Source organism: Mustela erminea, chromosome 4 (assembly GCF_009829155.1).
Source record: "Mustela erminea isolate mMusErm1 chromosome 4, mMusErm1.Pri, whole genome shotgun sequence".
Lineage (NCBI taxonomy): Eukaryota > Metazoa > Chordata > Mammalia > Carnivora > Mustelidae > Mustela > Mustela erminea.
The window spans coordinates 40,596,350-40,616,569 of NC_045617.1; the positions used below are offsets into that span (position 1 = coordinate 40,596,350).

Consider the following 20,220-nt stretch of genomic DNA (forward strand, 5'->3'; position numbering starts at 1 on the left):
CCCAGCAGCAGCCGATTGATTTACTCATCTCCCTGGGTCTTTGTGGGAGGGTCAGGAGAAGAAATGCCTGCCTTGCATGTGCCCCTGGGTTGTCCTGACTGTCAGGTGAGAAGAGATGTATACAAAAGCACTCTGAAAATGAGGGTGTTAAATATGTAAGGAATTTTATTATGGAATATACCAATGTACGTTTTATTTTTCACGGTGTATTTATGGGTTTCTAAAATCTTAGCCTAACCCTTGAGGTCATTTGCTATCTGCGATGTAGTCAACTAATTCCATTTAAAGGAAGCTTGCAACATCCTCAAAGAGAAATAACTTTTTCCTTTTTTCCAGAAAATTCTCTGGACATTTGTCTTGCTCGTAAATATGTATCTTGGGTTTCCACAATTGCTCCACTTTGTTTCTGTCTTCAGTGCCCACCACACTCCCCATGCAGGGCTGCATAAAGCTCAGTCCCCACCGACAGAGTTCATAGTCCAGCAGTGGATGCAAGACGTACGTAAAGAGTTGTGACGTGGGTAGCAGATGCCAATTTATTTGACAGGTAGAGCCGGGAGTAAGGGCATATCTGGTGGAGATAACTAACCTTTAAAGCAGAATAAGGAGAAAAGAAAAAGCAAGATACATTTGAGAATCCTAGTTTTGTCTGACCATGACTCTTGTATCTGTCTGCTCCCTCGTATTGCATCACAAGATCCTTGAGGACAGGGACTTTCAGTTCATCAACGCTATTTTCAGTGGGGTCTGACGTGGGCTCACAAATAGTAGAGCTGAGTGAATGTTGGCTTGAGCGACTATGTTCCAGACCATGTCATGCTCCGTTTCGGTCTCAAAATGAATACCTCCATTTTTAAGCTCATTAACTTGATTCTGTACAAAAATGGCTATTTGGGACCTTTTCAGAATTTTTTTTTTTTTTAACTCTGGAAAGGAAAACAAACTAATGAGGCCCTCGGACAAAGTTCTAGAACACAGAATAAGGAAAGTGATTTTGTAAACATTGGCAGGGCAGACCAAACACAGAGATTTCAAGAAACTCTCCCCGCAACAGGAACAGTGATTGCTGGAGCTTGCGTGTGTGTGTGTGTGTGTGTGTGTGTATGCAATTGTCTTTCTCCTTTATCAGGTTTAATGAGATAACAGAAACTCTTTTTACCCAGCAACCTACATGGAACAGTGATTTAACCACTAACATTGCACTTATTGCTAGATTTGCTGGAATCCCACATTCTTTACTAAAATTTATAACCTCCATCAGTGAAGAAATACTTGTTCAATTCTCTGCTGGGTCCCCAGAGCCACAAACTATGCTTGGTATACAGCAGGTGCTTAATAAATATTTGCTGAATGAATGAACAAGTGTTCCAGAGTCTTATGGCAGACTCTGGGGAATAGAATGATGAGTAAGGTATAATCTTTGCTCCAGGAACTCTGTAATCTAATGAGGAAGACAACACGTAAAACCAATAATTGTTTAGAATGTAGGAAAGCAATGAAAAACTATGCAGAGGTTTATTTTCTATTACTTAAATGTTGTTGCTGTTGTTTCCACGTTGGAGCAAGAAGATAAAGAACATAGCTTTTGTCACTGTTCTGTCCTTCTATTTGACTACCCTTTATCCTAAAACTTCTTGGGAGGTAGAGACTCACGATAAGCTCCAGGATGCAATCATGCTCAAGTCTGCACAGAGAATAAACATGCACATCAGACTTCCAGGTCAGAGCCAGCTGCCACATAAAAACAGGCATTCCTGGCTTGAAACGATTCTTCCCAGCATCCTTCCTGTCCAGCCTCCTTTGCAGTTCCTCTTCCTCTCTCTTCCCTCTTAAAGTTTGGTGCTCCACAGCTCTGCCTACGGGCTGAGTGACCGAGAACCTGACTAGGTCTCATTCCAGGCTCCACTTCCCTCTGCTGCTGTATACTAAACTGCCTGTTAGACATTCTTAGGGATTTTACATTCCATCTCTCCAGACTGGAACTCATACGTCCCCCTCCCATTTCCTCTGTTAAGAATAATCCCTCCTTATCCACCCATCAGACAAGCCCATGAGTCATCATCCTTCCCCCACACGCCCTGCATCCAAGGAGTGTCCACACCTGCCGATACCACCTTAAACCTCTCTGATCCCTGTCCTTCTGCAGTCGCCTGCTTCAGCCGGGCACCAGCTGACTGTTTTATCTCCAGCCTCTCCCACCCCCTCTCATCCCTTCTGCGCGAAGCCGGAGAGATCCTTCTAAGTCACAGACACGAACCAATGCGTTCGGAACTCTCTCACACAGCCTGTAAGCCCGTGTGTCTCTGGCCCCTGCCAATTTCTCTAGCTGCATCTCCTGCCACTCCACTCCATCTTCATTTCTATGTGCCGGGGTCTAGCACCTTACATGGGTTCCACGCATGTCTACTGAGTGAACCAGCCAAGCCGGGGTTGTGAGGAGGGAAGGACACTTGGCTGAGAAACCTCACAAGGGGAGACAGAGGTAGGAATCTGTGTCATGTGCTCAAGAGAGACCAGTGGCTCGGAGAGGGGATTTAGATTGGAGACCAGAAGATACAGCTGGACACATACACACCTTGCCCTTTGGCAACACCGAATGATTTGAGGTTTCTCTGCGTACCCTGTGGTTTCACGCTCTCTTGCCTTTGCCGCTTTCTCGGACCCTTTCCCCCTCATCCACCTGGCACACCTGGCAGGCCACCTCTTCTGTGAGGTTACCCCTAATATAACCTCCCTCCAGATGGTCTTTCAAAGCTGAAAGTGAAGTGATTTAGCCACTAAGCTTCTACTTTGGGCTCGATAGGTCCTTTCATTCTTTACTGGAATGTGGTAACTTCACTGATGCAGAAATGTTCATGCTATTCCCTGATGAACCTCCTCGTGTGCACCACCATGTCCAGCCAGTATCACACTCTGTTGGAATGATTTGTGTGCATCTGTTGCCCCCCCAACCCAAACCCTGGACAGGAGACGAGGGACTGTATGTTTGCATATGTGTCTATCCTCTCTTTCAAACAGTGTCTGGCACACAGCAAACAGAGCTCAGGGGATGTTAGGCTGAATGGATGAGCACATCACCCTATCAGTCCATGGTCACGTCATGAACTCCAGCGCTGCCTTCTCCCTGCTCTCTCACACCGTTCCCCAGATGTGATCTGTTCTTTCTCCGCAGCCTTTCACACGAGGCTCCCCCCGCCCCACTGCGCTGGCCACCCTTGCGACGGGCATGCATTACCTCACGTCTGACCTCGCATTTGTCTCCCACCTCTGTGCCACTGGGCATGCTGTCCTTGGTTTAATCTGTCTCACACATCACTTTGATCACATCATTTGTCTAGCTGGGGTCCTTCAGCAGCACCTCTTTATTTACCGAATAATGTCCAGCTCCTCACCCTGGATTCAGGCCACTCCACTCCTGAATAGCCTTTATAGCCTGACTTCACCCCTCTCAAGCCAAGCTAAATTCCACTGCATTCCACACATGGGCTTACCTTTCATTTGGGTTCTTTCCACACATTGCTCTCTCCTCCTTCCCCTAGTTGTCAAAATCATACTCCTTTTTTTAAAGGTCTTATTTCTTTATTTGAGAGACAGAGAAGCATGAGAGGGGAGAGGGTCAGAGGGAGAAGCAGACTCCCTGCAGGATTGGGAACCCAATGTGGGACTTGATCCTGGGTCTCCAGGATCATGACCTGAGCTGAAGGCAGTCGCTTAACCAGCTGAGCCACCCAGGCGTCCCCATACTCCTCTTTTACTACCAAACAAAATGGTATTTTATTCTCAAATTCAGAGTGACAGTTCCAGCCCAGAATGACTTTCCCTTCTCTGTACTACTAGAACACTTGGTTTGTATCACTCATGTGCTCCTGACTACATGTTGCTTTTTTTTTTTTTTTTTTTTTTTGTATTTACGGTTCATACTTGTGTCTACTCTATTCGAGGCATGGTACCACGCAGCCACCTGCCCTTTTTGTAATTCTACCCCCACCAGCAATGTTCATGATTTAAGGTCCCAGAGCCAGTGAGGGCGGAGCTGGGCTTCAGACCCCTAGCCCACGTTACCGCAAAGGCGGGACACCCCCCACTCTCACACCGCCGCAGCCTCACCCTTAACACAGCTTGTCCAGTGCTTCCCCTCGGGTAGGGAGACGTCCTAGGTTATACCTAGCTTGGTTCCAGTGCAACATAGATCTCTTGAGTTTCCCCATGTGATTGTGAGACACAGTAAGTATGTATGAACAAATGCCTGAGATGTCCCCTCTTTCTGTTTATACTGAGGCACATGCTCCATCTGGTGCATAGGCATCAGGGGACCACGCAGGCTCACTATCCCCACTGACTGCTGGAGTAGTGTTTATTCTCACTCCTGGAATACGAAGTTATCCTAACTGTTCTCCTTGCCTGGAATCTACCACATTCTCTGCCACCAAATTAATCTTTGTAAATATCACCTTGGTCACTTTGCTCCATAACATTTGGTTTAAACTCCCATGCCTGACTTTCAGGGTCCTTTGCTTTGCATTGTCACCCCTGCCCCCCATTCCAGAATCATGTGTCCAGCTGTACCTTCCACTGCCCCTCCCCCCATCTAAATTCTTTCTCTGAGCCCATGGTCTCTCTTGGACTGAGCACTTAGATTTCTACTTCTCCCTTATTTGTGGGGTTTATTTGGTTTTTTGGTTGGGTTTTTTTTGTTTTTGTTTTTGTTTTTGTTTTTTTGGTTTTTTGACATAAATGCACTTTCTCCTCTCCAGCTCTGGTTTATTGGTTTGTTCAGTAAGTGCACAATGAGCCTGGCTGTGAACCAAGCATTGTGCTAGGCTCTGGAAACATAAAAAATAGAAAATAAGGCTCATTGTGCCCTCAGGGGGGCCCCAGTCTGCTGAAGTATATAGACACAAAAGCAAGCAGCACCCAGGTGTTCCGCAACAGAGAACCAGAATTATTCAGGTAGCTGGTCACATGCCACCCATCCATTAAGATCTGCCCAAGTCCATTTTCCATCCAAATTCATTTTTTTCTTTTAGCAGCCTTTATAATACTAATTATCCTGCAGCATGCATTTTGACATTTACTGACATTCTGCCTTCTATTGTCATTTAAGTGTGCTTTGCACATGCGTTCTACTTCTACGGGTGCATTTTAAGTGCCTTGAAATGAGGTTGATAAGCCTTATGTGTTTTATACCTGTTTTATCAGTTAGCATTTGCTGCGTAAGGAAGTACCCCAAATGTCGTGACTTAAAATCATAAGCATATATGATTTCTTACAATTCTGTGAGTCGACTGGGTGGTGCTTCTGGTTCAGACTGGCTTGACTGGAGCTGAATCACCTACAAGATAGAGAAGAACAAATAGCGCACTGGCCTGCCTCTGCTTTTATAAGTAAGTTTGCCTCTGAACGAAGCCTCCCCCCAAGGGTCTGCGGCTGCTCCCACACTACAAGTTGAGGAGTTAGGACGGAGGCATATAAACTGCAATGCTGGAATATTTCTTTTCTGGTCCTTTGAGTGAAAGCTTGCCAACCCTGCTCTAGGATGACCTCACTTACTTGTTCAGTGGTTGGCAAGCTGGTTTGTCTGGGGAGGCTTGACTTGGGATGCTCATTCCTGTTTCACGGGGTCCCTCATTCTCTGGGAGGCCAGCCTGGACTTCTTCATATGGTGGAGTCAGGATCCCAACAAGTAGCAAGAGAGGGCAAGCTTCAGTATATAACCTTTGCTCAACTCTGGTTGCTTCCCATTTTCTGCTGTCCCTTGGGTGAAAGCAAATCCTGAGGCCAAGCCCAGAGGCAGGGTTGGGGGTGGGGCGAGAGGAGTGGGGACGGGGGGACAACTCAGGGGTCTGTATTACAGGAGCAAATATTGCAGCCATTTTGGGAAAAGGGTCTGCCGTTCCAGCTTGTTCTTTCTCAGGCACCCTCCCCGTCCCTTCTGTCCCCAGCGTTCAGCCTTGAGCATATGGTAGATTCTCAGTCCGTGTTTTTGTGTAACTGAATTAAATGCATGAATTGAATCTTTGAGGGAAGGGCATACAACTAATAGTTACTGTGTGATTGTAGTGTGCCAGGTACTGTAAGAGGCCCTGTGTGCAAAGATGAACAAGACAGGCCATTCCTACCCTCGGGGGCATGCAGTCGGACATCAGTTCTGTGTGTCCTTCTGTCTAATTGTGATCTAGATGCTCTCTTAGGTTCTTACTAAGGATCCTTAGTATTTCACTATGACCCATCCTTTCTTATCTCCTTTCTACGCCCACTACCCACCTATTATATGGACTTCACAAGCTTACCCATGGCCTAAGCTAGGGTAGGCCTCTTCCTCTCTCTTCCCTCGGAGCATCACCAACCAGCTGATCTTCCTAATGCATCACTTTCATCAAAGGCCTGTCCATTCAACAAATAGACTCTTTAATAGCCTCTGTAAGCACACTAACACTGTCCCTAAATTCCTCTTTGTCTAGACTTCTTGCCCTTCTCTGAGTTTACATAGTGTGTCTCTATGTCTGTTTTCAGATGTGTCAAAGCCAGGCCTGGGGGGCCGCCTCCTACATGCTGCCTTCCTGATTGCCCTTACTGAAAGTTATTTCCTTCTGTGCACTCACAGGGTAATGAGCTTAGAATGCAAATTAGATGGCACATGTCTCATACAGGCCGGCATCTGAATTATCTTCACTCATCCACCTCAGGCACGGCATCGCTACTTGAGATTATAGAGCAGGCCTTTTCCATTTCCATTTCCTCCTGAATGCCTTGCACAAAGGGGACTTTCAGGAAAATCGTGTTTTATGAGTAAATGGACAACTGACATTTGCATAATCACTTTTACCATTTCCAGACTCTTATTTGCCGTATCTCTAGGAGGCCACTGATTTAAGTGTAATATTTTATAGATCATGAAGAAAGAAGAAATACCAATCAAACTATAGTAAGCTATCAATTTTAAGATATATCCTAATTTCTGAAACATCATTAAGTGGGAAAATATACATCCTAGAATCAGTGAAATATAAAATATTAAGTCCAATTTAAGTAGATACAAGTATTCAACTAGATATTTTTTAAAATATCTAATGGTGCCAGCATTAGAATCTCACAACAGTCATATAGGGGCAGTAGGATTGGTTGTATTACTTCTATTTTACAGGAAAGGAAAATTAAAGGTCAAAGAGGCTACGATTATTTTTCACAGTGAAACAGCTATAAATAAGAGAGCCCAATTTTGTGGCTGAGCCATAACTGCTTTCCTAAAATCACCTGTGGATATCAAAACCCTGAAGTCAGCCAGCTCTAAGTCTAATTATCAACATGGACCTTTTTCTGTCTTTTCAAAATTATATGCACATCAGTTGGCCTCTCAGTTTGTTTTTCCCAGCTGTATTGTTTTATCATATTACCCTAGGAACATCCTGTTGCTTGACATAACATAATGTGATGTGATGTGATAGTTCATGCTGCTTAGCAAAAATTAGAATGATTGTTGGATGCTTAGATTTTCTGGGGTAGTAATTAGCAGGCAGACTCTGCCTCACACACACCCAGAGGAGTTTCTCTACCATCCATGAGCCTCGAAAGAGTAGAAGGTTCTCCAAACCCAACACATCACTTAATTAATTACTTCATCTGAATACTTCCTTCTGGATTTTAAGAAGCACTCTCTGGAATATACAAGAGACAAGGCTTTTTTATTAGTAGTAGTAGTAAATTCAAAGAGTTATTACACTTTGGAAGGAATTGGTATGTGCAATTTTTGACCTCTCTAGACATCAGGCTGATTTTCAAGAACAGGTGGATAGTACTAAAAACTCTCCCCTATATATGTCTGGTTGCGTTTTCGTTGTATTCAAATTGCTAGGTAAAAGAAGAAAAACGCAAGTGGAAGAGTCTCCCCAGATCAGCAGGAACTGGAATGTGTTCAGGTCTTGGCAGAGTCAATTCAGCCTTTCATCTGTCCAAGGGGAGATGTGTTGAAATCCCCCCACTGTTCTCAGGATTACTCAGACTTCATTTGAGTAGCTTGTTGATTTCTGGTCATGGCACTCTGAAAAAAGCAGTTGGAGAGAGGAAAAATGTTGGGAAGACTAGCCAAATAATACAAAGTGAGGTCTATGTAGGAAAATTAAGAGGAAAAAGTTGTTTCTTTTGGAGAAGAAAAAGTGAAGTGAATGTCTGTCTTCAGATGCTTAAGGGTTTTTTGATGAAGAAAATAATAGTTCAGCTATACTCCATACCCACTAAGCACAAAACAAGAGGAAAATGGCTTTTATTTCTGTTGGATACACTACATGGTGACAGAGTTCTAAAGTGTTCCCCAGGGATATCGCAGTGAGGTTGCCATTTTGAGATGGTTTGGATTCACTTGTCTATGGTGGAAAGGAGACCAAAGTAGGAAGTCTCTCCAGACCCCTTCAGCATTGTGACTGAGTTCTTCTCCTACTTTCCTAAGAACGCTGAACACCTTTTGGATTATGATTATCCACTACGTCGTGTAGTTTCTACCACTTGTTGCTATGACGTGGGTAAATTGGGAGTTAGGATGTAGTACCTCTCAGGAGAACTTGGCTGTAATTAGGATTGCGCAGTCCCCAAGTCCTTATATAACACAGCGTCCCAGCCTTTCTGTCCTCTAGGTTGTGTGTGCATTTCCCGCCAAACACATGATCCCCATGGCATCTCAAAAGACTTTTGGGCATTTGGCCTTTTCAAGAATGTTGCTCCCAAACATATTCTTGTGTCACCTATATAATTAGTTTTCCCCTTTGTACTCATCCTTTCCATTGGTATATAAAATATTTAATGGCACCCAATGGGGGGGGGAAAAAACACTTCTTTTGCCACATCCTCCTCTAGCCTTTACCCTACCCACTTTACTGCTACCTTTAACACAAAATGTCTTGAGCTTTTTGTCTATAGGCATTAGCTATCTCTGCTGCCTCATGTAACCCTACTACTCCAAAAATGCTGATATCAAAGCCACCAATGTCCTTCTTGTCTCATCTTCCTCAGCTTCTCAGCAGCATCCAACACAGTCAGACTACTCACTTCCTCCTAAAACCCACTATTTTCTGGGCCTGCATGACAGCATAATTTCCCAGATTGTTGTGTGTGGTTTTTTTCTCCCCTAGGCACCATTGCTGTCTTCTTTTCTGTTTAGTGTCTGAATTGGTATGCCCTGAGGCACCATCTTTTAACTTCATCTTATCTCTCTCTATACTTTGACTTGCTATCTCCTCTGCTCCCAGAAGTTCATGGTATGGACTCTCCCATTTATATCCCCAGCTCTGACCTCTCCCCTGAATATCAGGCCCATATATCCAGTGGTATACTTGACATGTCCATTTGGATATTTAATAATCACTTCAAAATTACATAGCAAAAGCAGAACTTAGGTTCTAGTTTTTCCATATTCTAAGATCTTACAAATTCTCAGATAAAGATTATCAAATAAAGAAACAAACCCATGATTAGAAATCTGCACAAGCAACAAGTAATACACTGATTATCCCTTCCCTACCAAGGACTTTAGATGTTTGAATTATCATATTTTTTAAAAAGCCTACCACTTCATTAAAAATAATAATAATATTTTTTAGGATAGAGTACAAAAATAACCAGCAACAGTGGGCTATCAAAATCAGACAAACCTGAAAAAGAAGTGAAATGAAAAAAATTAATTGACTAACCAAAAAAATTAGTGGATATGCTCATTTATAATTGATTAGTTCATGAACTAGAAAATCAAACTATTTTCATACAGTAGAGCACAAATGATAAGGAGAAGAAATGTAAGGAAGAGAAGTTAATAGTATAGAAGGCAGAAGAAGAAGACCTGGCATATGCTGATTCAGGGTCCCAAAGGGGAAGAATATATAGGATAGTGGTGAGACAGTGAAATTCTGGTTGAGAATTTTCCAAATAAGATGAGATATATGGATCCACAGATATAGGAAGCAGTAAGTGCTAAGCAGACAAATACAAAAGGCATACATAACCTTTACAATGTATTATGATTGCGCATCACTGAAGACAAACTTCTCATAAAAGGAGCCATAGAGAAAACACAGATTATGCCCTGTAAAGAATAATAATTAGGCTGACAGCAGACTTCTCAATCATGACAGCTGAAGTCAGGAGCAGTGAAATGACGTTTTTAAGGTTCTGAGAATAATAAAACTGTGTACTCAACAAAAATAACTTTCAAAAAATGATAATGAAATACTGTTTTCATAAGAGGAAAATCCTAGAGAGTTTACCACCAACAGGCTTACAATGAAGGAACCTCAAGTGATGTATTTTAGAAGGACAAGGATAGCAAAAGAAAAGTAAAATACAGAAAGAAATGATATGCAGAGAAATTGGTAAACATGTAGGTAAATCTAAACAAATATTGATGGTCTCAAATAATAATGTCTAATATAGAGGAAAAGATAAACTAAAATATTGGGTAAAACACATATGCAAGGAAGGAGATATCAGAGTCAGTATTAAAAGGTCCTTTTATTGTTCTGAAAGGAAATTATGATATTAACTTCAGAGTTCAAGGGAAATTATTAAAAGAGAGGAAATAGTATGTAACTTCTGAGTCACTTTTTTCAAACTCAAGCAAGAATAAAAGCAAAAATTAAGCGTAGAAAAAAACCAGGATAAATAGCAAAGGTAAGATTATAGGAACAAAAACAAATACATTAGCAGTCACAATTTATGTAAACAGCCTAATCTTTCTGGCTAAAAGACAGATATAGAAGAATTAAGATTTTTAAAAATAATAGTAATTTAGCTATACAGTGTTAGAAAAGACACCCTAACATGGAAAGACAAGGAAAAAGGATGGAAAAATATATTCTAGCAAATACTAATCTAAAGATATCTAGGGTAGCTTTATTGATATCAAGCAAAATATACTTTAATACCAAAAGCACTAGGGTGCTTGGGTGGCTCAGCAGGTTAAACAAATGCCTTCTGCTCAGGTCATGATCCCAGGGTCCTGGGATAAGTCCCACGTCGGGCTCCCTGGTCAGTGGGGTGTCTGCTTCTTCTTCTACCCACTCCCTCTGCCCATGCACATTCTCTCTCTCTCTCTCTCTCTCTATCTCTCTCAAAATAAATAAATAAATAAATAAATAAATAAAATCTTTTTTTAAGGCATTAATAAGGATAGAGAGAATGCTACATATTGAAAAAAATTAATACATTGAGAAATATGACATTTCTAAAAGAGCCTCAAACTATATAAAACAAAAACTGATAAAACTAAAGGGAAATTTCACATATTTCTCCCAAGTTTTGCTTGGTCAGGGAGACAACAAATAGTAAAGATACATAAAATTTAGGCATCACAATTAAATAGTTTGATTTGTGGACATAAGGAACCTTCCACCAAACAGAATACATGTATTCTTCACAAGAAAGTTACAGAAATTGACCTTATACTAAGCCACAAAACAAATCTCACCAAATTTCCAAGAATAACTAACAATGACTGCATTCTCTGATCAGAGCACAATTAAACTAGAAATCAATAACTAAAGGTTAAACTCCCCAAATTTCCCCTTATGTTTGGAAATTTGAAAACACTTCTAAATAACTCATTGATCAAAGATATCACAATGGAAATTTTTAAATACTTAGAATTGAATGAAAATGAGAAAATTACATACCAAAACTTGTGGGATGCAGTGAAAGTTGTACTTAGAGGAAAATTTATAGCCTCAAATGTTTTACCAAAAGAGAAAAAAAGTGAAAATCAAAAAGCTAACTTTGAGAAGGTAGACAAAGATAAAGGAAGGAGAAAGGAAGGGAGGAGGAATAAATATGACAACAGAAATTAACTAAATTAGGGGCACCCGGGTGGCTCAGTGGGTTAAAGCCTCTGCCTTCAAGCTCAGGTCATGATCTCAGGGTCCTGGGATCGAGCCCCGCATCGGGCTCTCTGCTCGGCAGGGAGCCTGCTTCCTCCTCTCTCTCTGTCTGCCTCTCTGCCTACTTGTGGTCTCTATCTGTCAAATAAATAAATAAAATCTTTTAAAAAAATAAAATAAAATAAAATAAAATTTGAAAAAAAAAAGAAAAGAAATTAACTAAATTAAAAATAAAATACCATATAGGAGATCAGCAGAGCCAAAGCTGGTTCAAATGGGGTTCAGAATTTTGAAAAAAGTAGGTAGTAAATATTTTTGGCTCTGTGGACAATATAGTCTCTGTCACTCAACTTTACCATCGTAATGCAAAATGAATGGATGTAGCTCTGTTCAAATAATACTTTATTTACAATACTACTGACTGAACAGCCAATTTTGGCCTATGGATCATAATTTGCTGACCACTGGATTGATTATTGGTAAGACTGACTGATGTACAAAAATAATGAAAAAGTTCAGTAAAGTGGCTAGATATAAGATCAATATACAAAAATTAGTCACCTTTTTATACACCAGTAACACAGAAAAATAACTTTTTTAAAGTTAGTTATAATAATGAAAAAAATTAAGTGCCTGAATCTAATGAAATTTATATAAAATCTAAAGAAATTAAGGCTTTGTTGTTTAATCTGCCTCATTCTCAGACCAATGGCTTGAAAAATTTTGTTCTCAGACCCCTTTATACTTCAAAAAAAATTACCAAAATCATTTGAGAATACCAAAGGGTTTTTATTTACTTGAGTTTTATCAGTATATTTACTTTATTAAAAATTAAAACTGAACATTGAAAGTAATTATTAATTAATTTAAAATAATAAGCATACTACATGTTAACATAAAAAAATAACTTCATGAAAGACTGTATCTTTCAAAAAAAATATAGAAGAATGGCTTGTTTTATCTTTTTCCAAATCTCTTTAATATCTAGCATAATAGAAGGTACTTGGATTGTAATATCAGTATTTAATTTTGTTGTAATATGTTGTCCTAGTTTGATTATATGAAGAAAATTCAACTTCACGCAGATTTGTATTTGGGAAAGCTTTTAACAGCCTTTCCAAATAATTGTGTATACTCTTCTTTCACCCTACACCAAAATTTGATACCTTGTAACTTCCCACAGGTTAATCAAAATACAGAATCTAAAATCAAATCAGTGACCCCATGCCCCATTATATTAAAATTTATTGGTCTGCTTTGCATATTAAGTGGATCTATTATTAAATCATGGTTTATTTTAGGCCATGATTGGTTATTTGGAAAATATTGATTAATAGAGTTACACAGATCTTCAAAATGGTAACATATTTTATTTTGCAGTGTTCAGAAAATCACAGGTTAATATTACCAACAGTCTCACCAGGAAAGTTTTTTAGTTTGGGAAAGCTGTCAGGCTCACTGTAGCAGATACACACTTTCCAAAAATCTGATTAGTAGAATCTTGCATTTTATCATCAGCAACAAATTCTATCAGTAGTTTTCTTTGAAGTGACAGCTCACTTTTTTAATTTTCAAAAAAACATCTGCCAGATCCCTAAATCTGAATAACCATAGTTTGTCAGGCATTCTTTCGAGTAAAAATGGTGTTCTATGAAAGTGGCTTGTTCAACTTGCAACTCAGACAATCCTGCAAATGGTTTTCCCTGAGACAACAACCTTGCCTCAGTCTGCAGTAAAAGTATTTGATGCGCTTCTGTCAAACAAAATATTTAAATGATTTGTACTCAATTGTTGAGATTTAATATCAATTTCATACAAATAATAATTCTTACCACTAGATCAATACATTCTTTTTTTTTTTAAGATTTTTTATTTATTTGACAGAGAGAGAGAGAGAGCACAAGCAGGCAGTGGAGGCAGGCAGAGAGAGAGGGGGAAGTAGGCTCCCCGCTGAGCAGAGAGCCCGATGCGGGGCTTGATCCCAGGACCCTGGGATCATGACCTGAGCTGAAGGCAGAGGCTTAACCCACTGAGCCACCCAGGTGCCCCTGATCAACATTCTTAAGTGAAGCTAGCATTTTATTTTACTGTGAGTGTGTGGTAATAAGGAGCTGGCACCATTGGTGCCACTGCCTTGTTTCATGAAGAACGAGCACTTTCAACCACCATTACATTTGAACCATCAACCCAAATGCCAACCTATGAAAAAAATAACGTCTTAATATTAGGACTTTCTGAGAGGGTGTTGGGGTCCCTAGAGGTTCTGTAGACCACACCTGAGATCATTTGCCGTAGACCTTCATGTGGCTGTTTCCTAGATATCATTCAGTTCATAGTTTAAATGCCATGCCCTCAAAGAGAGCTGTCCTACATAGTCCCCAATAACTCCCTAGCATATCACCCTATTTTGCTTTTATCACAGCACTTATCACTGCTTGATCATTTCTTCACTATTTATGTGTTTATTATCTGCCTCCCCCAACTGGATATAAGACTTGAGAATGAATGCAGGGACCTTGTCTGTCATGTTCAGTACACTAACTATATCTCCAAAATCTAAAATAGTACTTGGAAACTGAGTACTCAATAAATGTTTGAGAAAGAACTGAATCATGATGAGATGGTGCACAGGGAGTTGGGAATTCTTATCATTTCTTATTCAGGTGGCCTCATAGCTGTAAACAGCTATTTTGTACTCTAGATTCTATAGATAATAACAGAAGGAACGTTTGCGTTTTACATTATATATGTTTTTAACTTAATCCTCACAAGCACTCTGAAAGCTAAGTATTATTTAACACTTTTTAATCAAAGGGGGAAAAAAGGTAACAAAACTATGCCAAACCTAAAGATCTGGTAAGTGTTAGAGCCAAAAATTTAATTCAGATCCTTCAGCTTCCTCCCAGGTGAAACAGTAACTCAATGGATACACATTAATACATAATCACAATTATTGCTCAGAGTGCCAAGGTTTCAAGAATTGGCTACCAAATGATGAGACAGTAGTCATTCAGAAAGTGTGTTTGTTAGAGGGAATTTTTAAAATAATTAAAATTGAAACTCTGAAGTTATAACAAATGAGCAGCAGATTTTCAAAATTAACTTATTTGCACATTTTAGAAATGTTTACCTCAATCTTCAATTCCCAAGAAACCATTGTATATCTTTCAGCCTCTTGCTGAGAAGTTCTTAGGATCTTTCATAGGAACTGTAGCAATGGCAAATGAGCACAAAGTTCTCAAGTTACATTCACATGAAGATCTCTCCTTTGCCCTGGCTGGAACAAGTGTCCAATAGCAGTTGGTAACATGCATGTCAGCATAGAGACTTAAGCCTGAACCTAATCTCAGCTATTGTAACTTTACTTCATAGATCACACCACAGAGAAGCTATGACCAGATTTTAGGGGTTACAGGTTTTAGGATTTAGGGAATCAGCAGTAGAACATGGAATACAAGTCAACCTTCTTATTATTAGGACAGAGGGATGCTCTGTTTCAGGTTTTATGGGAAATCTTTTAATATCAAGGAGGAGGAAGCAGGCTCCCTGCTGAGCAGAGAGTCCGATACGGGGCTCGATCCCAGGACCCTGAAATCATGACCTGAGCTGAAGGCAGCGGCTTAACCCACTGAGCCACCCAGGTGCCCCTCAAATAAATAATCTTGGCGGGGGGAGGTATAAAAAAAATTTCTTCTCTTCGTGGTATCTACTTCTCTTGGGACTTTAATCCATTGTAAAGTTCTTGTTCTTCTTTTTTTTTTTTTTTTCATCTTTAATACCCGTTGGACTCTTTGCGAAGGCTTAAGGAGGCTCCAGCTTCTGAAATGGAAACACCAAGTCATAAAACTGTAGGGCTTTCCCTAGGCCGGCAGTGTATAGCTTACAGCACAGACCTTCTCTGCCTGGAGATGCAAATGGTCAGGGTCATAGTCTCATGTTAATTTTAAAAAGCTTAGTGACCAGATACCCAAATTTTCTTGCTTTTCATTAATAATAATCCTAAAGCTCAATTGTAGACCTAATTGGAAAGATTCTCTTTCCTTTGTTCAGTACATTTCGGAATGTCCATAAAGTTGATCTTTTTCACAAAGTCATCTTTGTCATGACCTATGTCTCCACCATAGGTCCATGGAGAAAAATATCCAAAATAGCCTGTTGAACCTACTTTCTAGCAGCCTCCTTTGTCTATGGTACCCTCTCTGTTGATATTACTCATAGGAATACTCAGAAGAGTCTGATGCTTTTTTTTCTGCATTGCTTCTTAGAAGTTTGAAAATAGTTTCTATATCTTCATATTCATCTTTGCATACCTAGCATCAAGTTTAAGAGGGAAAATATAGAGATCCACAAATATTAGTTGACTGTTCTTCGCAAATTTCAGTTGATCTTTCTCTTCTCACTGTCTTAAATAACTCCTACTTTGTCATTTAGGATTCAGCACAGACATTGTCACTGCTGGGAAGGGTCCCATCTGTGCTTGATAAAATGCCAAAATACCCCTGCGACATCTCTTATGACGTGGTATCTATTTGCCTGATTAACCACTATGTTATACATTCAAAAGTCTTACTTGGGTTTGGGGTTTTTTTTTTTTAATTTTTATTTAAATTCTAGTTAGTTAACATACAGTGCAATATTGGTTTCAGGAAGAGAATTCAGTGATTCATCACTTACATACAACACCCAGTGCTCATCACAACACATGCCCTCTTAACACCAGTCACCCATTTAGCCCAGGCACCACCCACCTCCCTCCATCAAACCTCAGCTTATTCTTTATCATTCACAGGGGCTTATTTGTGTTGATGACCTAGGTCCTACCTAAGTGGCTGGCATACTAATGTTTCTTGGTTACATAAATGACTGAATCTTTCCACCTTTCAGAGTTCCACACCAAATTTGCTCTTCTTTGAGTATTTTAGTTTGTCGGTCTCAAGTCACTCAGAAATCAACACATGTCGTTCGAACAGCTAAGAGTAGAGCGCTGGCTCTCCCTGGCAGTTAACAATTCTAGAACCAAGTTTTAGCTCTTTGGGATGTGGGTAGGTCCTTGAGAAGGCACAAGACAGTAAGACTTCATTTGGGGTCTTTATTTCCTGTTTCAAGAATTACACTGAGATAAAGGACTATCTGTGATCACAGTGAAGCAAGGGAGCAAAAATGAGCAATGTGTTGATGATTTTTAAGTGAGAAAAGCCTAAAACACCTTGGGAGTGAATGGAGATTTAAAAAAAAAAAAAAAAAAAAAGACGAAAAGGGGCATCTGGCTGGTTTCAGCTCAGGTGGTGATCTCAGGGTTGTGAGACTGAGCCCTGGGTAGGGCTCCACCATTAGCAAACAGAGTCTGCCTAAGACTTTCTCGTCCTCTCCCTCCACCCCTCACCTCTCTCACGCTCCCTCCCTCAAATAAATAAATAAATCTTTTTCATAAAAAAGTCAAAAGATGCTGGAGCCTTAAATACCAGCTTTTAATGCCTCATGACTAAAAAGCAAAACAACAAGAGATAGACACAACTGTGTACTTAGAAATATTGATCTTAGAAAGTATGCAAAAAAAAAGTTTTTCACAGTGGATATCTCTTACATCATTATCCTTTTCAGTGTTTTTTTAATGTGATTATATTCCCATGGGCCTGAGAAACTATCACTATTGGGTAACGTGATATTTGAAGTAACCAGAAGAATTTGGTGGACCCACTGACCTGCTTTTGACTTCTGAGAAATACAGTTTAACTATCTCAGATTCCACAACACTTGTCCTGGGCTTATGGCAAAGATTATTTTATCTGAATTGTGGAAGGTTGCCTGCCTGTTTCTGCAGTGGAAACGACATGCTGCATATAAAGGATGTCTACAGATGTTAGATTTGTGATCTTTCCCCCTCTAATTTGAAACAGATTGTGTACGTATGTTAATCTCTTTTCTTTCCAGAAGGACTCACCCTCATGGATTCCAGCCCACACCTCATGCTATGATAGGGCACTCCCGCAGAGAAATGTTTAGTTTTCAGACAGCCTGAGAAAGGTTTACACACCCTATCCACATGTTTCACAATGGAAACTTGCTCCGGAGAGTCCTGTGATCCACCTCAGACTCAAATAATTTGGAATTGGTCTCTTCTAAGAGTCCAAAGAAAAAATCTGAATTGGCTGCCTAGACAGGAAGAAAAATTCATTCTGTGTAGTCAGATTCTATGAACCTGTTAACATCTTCCTTCCTGCACATAAACTTGCTTATTCATTCATTCAACCCACGTGAGCTTACTCCCTGGGTGATCTCTGTCCTGTGGCTTTTAAATACCATCTCCAAACTAATGCCTCCCAAATTTATATCTGTAGACTCAATCTCAAGCTGTGTATTCAGCTGCTTACATATCTCCAAAGAGCTGTCAAATAAGGCTGTCCTCATTCATGGCACCCAGAAGGAACCCACACCTAATCCTCCTGAGGTCTCCCATTTCAGTAGATGACATCCCTAATCATTGGGTCGCTTAAACTGAAATCCTCAAAGGCATTCTTAACACAGACTCTCACATCCCACATCCGATCCATTTACAAGCTCCATCCATTCCACCTTCCAAATCCAGCCACAGGATCTGTCTTCTGCTCCCTCCCTATCCAAGCCAATGTCACTGCTGCCCAGACAGCTGAAAGCCTCTCAGCTACTTCTAGTCTGAGCCCACAACAACCCATCATCCACACAGAAACCAAAGTCAGTCTTTTATTTTATTTTTTTAGAAGATTTTATTTAATTAATTGACAGAGACAGAAACAGTGAGAGAGGGAACACAAGCAGCAGGGAGAGGGAGAAGCAGGTTTCCCGCTGAGCAGGGAGCCCAATGCGGAACTCCATCCCAGGACTCTGGGATCATGACCTGAGCTGAAGGCAGACACTTAACAACTGAGCCACCCAGGCACCCCCAAAGTCAGTCTTTTAAAAGTGTAAATCGGATCCTTTACTGCTATGCTTCTAATAACACTTAGACTCCTACCCAGATTCCCACCCTAAACTGCAGAGCCTCGCTTTCCTGACTACGTTGGCAAGCTTCTCTAGCCACTATGAGATGTTCCATGAGTACCCTCTCTAAAGCAAGACCTCTGTTCTCAATTCTCATCCTTCAGCTGTCTTGCTCTGCCTGATTTTTTTTCTATACTGCACATTTTATTATGGATCTACTTGTTTGTGTATTGTCCTCTTCCCCAGTAGAATGTAAGTGCCTCCACAGCACAGCTTTGCTGGGTTCATTGCTGTATCCTCAGGCACCTAGAATAGTCATGACATCATGGTAGGCACCTAGCCAATATGGATTGAGTGAATTAAAACACTTACTGAAGGGCACCTGCGTGGCTCAGTCAGTTGAGCATCTGGCTCTTGGTTTCGGCTCTGGTCGTGGTCTCATGGGTCATGGTCTCATGGGTCATGGGATCAAGTCCAAAGTGAGGATCCCTGCTCAGCAGGGAGTCTGCTTGGGAGATTCTCTCCTTCTGCCCCTCCCCCCAGTCACTCTTGAGAGTTTTCTTTCTCTGAAATGGGTGAATGAATCTTTAAAAAACAAAACAAAACAAAAAAACAAAAAGTTATTGAGCAGCCAACCTTGTTTTAGGCATTATGCTACAAGGAAAGAAAAAAGAAAAAAAAAAAATGGCTTCTGCCCTTGAGGGACTTTTCCCGGGTAGCAGGGACAGATGCCCGAGCAAGTCTGTGATTGTGATATGGCTGGGGTGCTGGGGAAGCTCAAGCAAGAATCTCCTAGTTGCCTGCAGGAGTCAGGAAGGTACCAGGAGGAACTGACATTGGAGATTAGTCTTGAAGGATGAGCAAGTGTTTGCCAGACACTGAGGAGAGGGAAGGACACTTCACGTGTGGAAACAACACATCCAACAGCATCATGGAGCTGCGATCCGGCAAAGATCTTGAATGTGGCCAACTTGTGGGAGAGATATATGAGGTGGGTTTGGAGAGATGAGCTGCCAAGAAAACAATATTTTAATCCTCACCCCTAAACCCTATCTTCCTCTTAAGTTTTCCCCTTCAATAAATATCACACCCAATTCAGGTAATTGCTCACAGGAAAATCTCAGTCCCCTATAACTAACTCTTCATTCTCTCTCACTCCATGTCCAATCCAGTAGCAAATCCCATCAGCTCCACCTTCCAATTATATGCCAATCCAGGTTCTAGTCACCACTTCTTCCACTCCCTCCCTAATCCAAACCATCATCCTTGTTCATTTCGACAATTGCCTCCTAGCAAGCCTCCCTGCCTCCCTTCTGACCCCACGATGACCCACATTCCTACAAAAACCAAGATTGTCATTGTGAAAGCTTTTAAGTTAAAACTGGAAGAGCAGGGCACCTGGGTGCTC

General features: G+C 40.8%; 1 protein-coding gene across 7 annotated transcripts in view; it reads left to right on the top strand.

Annotated features, from left to right (window-relative positions):
* BACH2 (BTB domain and CNC homolog 2) overlaps positions 1–20,220 on the top strand; it is a 353,955-nt gene that overhangs the window by 222,104 nt on the left and 111,631 nt on the right. The window lies entirely within an intron of this gene.